Raw genomic sequence first — 4,307 nt, forward strand, 5'->3', positions numbered from 1 at the left:
CTCAGCATCTCCGGAGACGCGTCTGCGCCTTTGCTTTAGATTTATCAGTGCGGGCACAACCTGCTTCTTGTTTAGTCTCCGCCGCGTTTCGAAAGACTTGGCGTTCGCTTGCAATCGCACAAAGGGAAAAGCTGCACGAAGGTCAACTTAAAAGAGATACGCTTAGCACATCTAGATGGATGTTTTGCTCAAAAATAAATGTAGATCAGACTGAAATCCTGAGGAAAAATGACCCCGGTTTGCTCCGGACGGGCCGTTTCTCTGGGCGAACCCTCTGAAATTCATCAAATTGGATCAAGATGACATCAATAATCGACTCAAGCTGGAGCTCACCAAATGATCCATGCATTGTTTTATTTTTTCCCTCTCGATGCACATTCCGATTACGGACGCCGTCATCAAAAGCCTCGTCACAGATGTCAACACATCTGAGCTGTTTTCTCTTATTCCCGAGGCTTTATCGCATTACGGAGCGGTCCGGGAACGGATTCTCAACTCTTTAATTGTAAATCGTTGCAAGCACACCTTAATAAAACCGCAAAATCATTTACAATGCATTTAAGCTCTGTGTTTTTATGCATGCATGTTAACTCACCTGGGAATCTGACGGGTGACCTTTGACCTGCTCGTGTCGAGAGGAAAACGAGAGAACGAGCGTCAGATACTGTGTGATATTTCTGCCAAATCAAGCCCAAAAACATATGCAACATCTAAAGGATTGATAACTGTTTGAGGATATTTATTTGCATGTTACCCGGGAATCGAATGCATAAAATAAAAATAATACTAAAATAAAATAGAAATGGAATAAAATAAATACAAATAGAAAATAAAATTAAAATAGAATAAAATTAAAAAGAAGAATACAATAATAAAATAAAAATATTGAATGCATGACGTGCAACATGAGGACAAACATCTCTGATTTCATGGAATATTTCCAACAAATAAAGCCCAAAAAACATATGCAACATCTAGAAGATTGATAACTGTTTGAGGAAATACATTTTTATGTTACCTGGGAATCAAATGCATGCTACCAAAATCATCAAATTAAAATAATACTAATCTTAAATTAATTTAAAAGTAGAATAAAATATAAATGGGATCAAATATAAATAGAATAAAATAAAAAAGTAGAAAATAATGTGTAAAATAATAATAAAATAAATTTAAATAAATAAAAATAGAATCAAATTAAAAAGTATAATACAATAATAAAATAAAAATATTGAATGCATGACGTGCAAGATGAGGACAAACATCTCTGATTTTATGGAATATTTCTAACAAATCAAGCCCAAAAAACACATGCAACATCTAAAGGATTGATAACTGCATTTAAGCTCTGTGTTTCTATACATGCATTTTACCTCACCTGGGAATCTGACGGGTGACCTTTGACCTGCTCGTGTCGGATGAGCTGCAAGAGGGAAACAAGAGGACAGGCGTCACAGATAATATTCCGACCGAATCAACATATGCAACATATAAGGACTGAGAGGATATTTATTTTTCTGTTACCTGGGAATCGAATGCATGAAGTGTAAGACGTGCAACATGAGGACAAACATTTCTGATTTCATGGAATATTTCTAACAAATAAAGCCCAAAAACATATGCAACATTTAAAGGACAGTTACCTGAATCGATACATGACCTTTGACCTGTTGGTGCAAGATGAGCAACATGAGGACGACGGCACATCAAAGATTTACTGTAGCCTAATATTCCTACCAAATCAAAGCCAAAAAACACAACATTTAAAGTACAGATAACGGTTTAAGGATATTTATTTTTATAATGTTACCTGGGAATGGAATGCATGACCCTTGACCTGCTTGTGCAAGACGAGCAACATCAAAGATTTCATGTAATATTCCTGCCAAATCAAGGCCAAAAAACACAACATTTAAAGGTGAGAGATCACAGTATAAAGTAATGTAGGATTTCATTAACCATAAAAACCCCTGTGATCTTGCCGTTGCTCGAGCTCTGACAGGTAAATATGTATAAAAATAAAAACACGTCACAGATTTAGTGTAAAACTTGCATCAAATCAAGCAAAAACAACATATAACCCATTGACATTCTTCCCTTCCACGACCCCAAGTGTTTAACTGGAACAAAGCGAATTTATTTCTCAAAAATACTCTACAAGTACTTGTTGCGTGTTAACCATTTTTGAGAAATAAATTCGCTTCGTTTCAGTTACTAAACAAACATTTGGGGTCGTGACTCCAAAAGGTAAATAATTTATATCCTACCCCCATTCATACTAGTATTCATAATAATATAATATATATAAGTTAATTAGTTGGCATGAGCCACCGTATTATCATTAAAAATATAGAAAAAATAGCACAAAATGAAACCGTGGTATTTTGGGTTAAGATTATGGAAACTACCGTGGTAAATACACAATTATACTTACATGAATTGTTATTAAAATATGAAAACTGCTCTTGATGAAAGGAAAAAACATCAAACCTGCATCATGCGAACACACGATGTACCAACTTACTTTTTGGTAATTTCACGATTTACTAATTGACAACGTAACTACGACGTTTACGTAACGCGCGCCTCCGCATTTGATTTTCGCGGGCAACCGAAGAGTGCGCGCGCGCGACGAGCACAGTAACGTCTGGACACGACGTGGAAGTTCGTTTTTCTGAGGTGAGAGACTTTTTATTTCCTATTAAGTTGGGAAAATAAAGTTAGAATGATGACACTGATAGCGTGACAACATCTCATGATCGACCGCAGATACTGAATCAGTACAACGCGTTTTTCTCAGGCGAGAAGAGAAAAGAGTCAACAGCGTTGAAGTGCGTCTTTCAAAATAAAAGTCTCACATCAGAAAAACCTCTGAACTTAAAGCTGCAGTCCGTAGCTTTTCCTCTTTGTCGCCATCTCTCTGTTCGAAATCTGTAACTGCAGTGATTCGCGGAATTATCATCTTTACGTGGGTTGTAAATCGGCATGAAACAGCGCGGATGAACACAGTGCTTTGAGGCGAGTGCTGCTGTCAGTCACCGCGCTGTGTGGATACTGGCATTCAGAATCACAGATTCACTTTTTGAAAGTTTGACCAACATAAGAATTTTCATTACAAATTTTCATTTCAGCAGACAGGCTGAATGACAACACCTACTTTTCTAGATCCAATCAGGTGCTAGTTGAAAAAAAAGCCACGCCCACTATTTTGCCTCATTTAGTATTCCGTATCTCTCGGAAATACGTCACAACACTGGAGAAAAGTCGTTTGCAACTTCCGGTTCACGGTGACGGGGACTTTAAGTAAACTAATCCTTTAACCGTCCTACTCGCACATTCTACCATGTTTGTAGTTCTTAACGCTTTTTATTCGTACTTGTAGTTCTAATCGAATCCAATGGGTTCTGGGCAATATTAGCATAGCGTGTGTGTACAGATCGGCACTTCGGATTCTAACGGGGAAAAGTAGACCATCTCGGGTATCAGTGGAATACTCATTTCAACACACTACGATGTTTAGGACAGATAGTTTGCGGATAGTATGTATGCGAATTGAGATGTGACATGTCGGGCAGAAGAGTCAACAGCGTTCACGCACGTCTTTCAAAATAAAAGTCTCACATTAGAAAAACATTTTGAGTTATTTTTTGTTGTTGTGGTTTCTTTGACCACACACTCGCCAGCCACTTTTGGGTTGTGACCCACCAGTTGAGAAACTAGTTTAAAGCTACAGTCAAACCAAAACGTATTCAGACACTTTCAACATTTCTCACATTATCACAGTTTATTCGCTATAGTTTAGGAAATGGTTATAAACATGAGCAGAACTCAGATCAGTGGATATTTGACAGGTTTTGTCCGTCCTTCTGTTAGACTCACACATGAATTATGTTGAATATCTGTCAGCTGTTAAATTTAACTACACAATTAGATAATACCAGTTTAGCTCAACCAGTGACCAAGCAATGCTTCATGTTGTTCAGTCTGTGTGTAAAAAGAGCATTAGCAATTACAGAAAACACACTTCAGCAGAACATGATCAGCTCAATAATATTTGCTCCCAAATGTGTATAAATGTCACTGGTAGTCACTGTATGGAGAACATTTGGGTGTAATATGTCACAGTTTACTTTATTTTGCTCTCCCCACTTACATAAATTAACTATAGTGTCCTGCACACACACATCTGGTGTCTGAATAATTTTTGGTTTGACTGTATATTTTTTATAAATGCATGTTACTTGTGAATTGAACGCATGACCTTGCATGAGCTGCAAGACAAAAACAAGCAGACGAACATCATATAT

The 4,307-nt window shown here is 37.2% G+C and overlaps 1 long non-coding RNA gene across 1 annotated transcript; it reads right to left on the bottom strand.

The window, feature by feature from the left end:
• Positions 1–651: 651 nt before the first annotated feature.
• Positions 652–1,885, bottom strand: LOC130076885 (uncharacterized). The gene is made up of 4 exons (XR_008805697.1): positions 1,811–1,885; positions 1,644–1,733; positions 1,379–1,423; positions 652–677 (listed from the first exon to the last, which is right to left on the bottom strand). It is a non-coding gene; the product is annotated as an uncharacterized LOC130076885 (long non-coding RNA).
• Between the last annotated feature and the right edge of the window lie 2,422 nt (positions 1,886–4,307).

Source organism: Rhinichthys klamathensis, unplaced genomic scaffold, assembly GCF_029890125.1.
Source record: "Rhinichthys klamathensis goyatoka isolate OS25496 unplaced genomic scaffold, OSU_Roscu_1.1 h1tg000703l_1, whole genome shotgun sequence".
Lineage (NCBI taxonomy): Eukaryota > Metazoa > Chordata > Actinopteri > Cypriniformes > Leuciscidae > Rhinichthys > Rhinichthys klamathensis.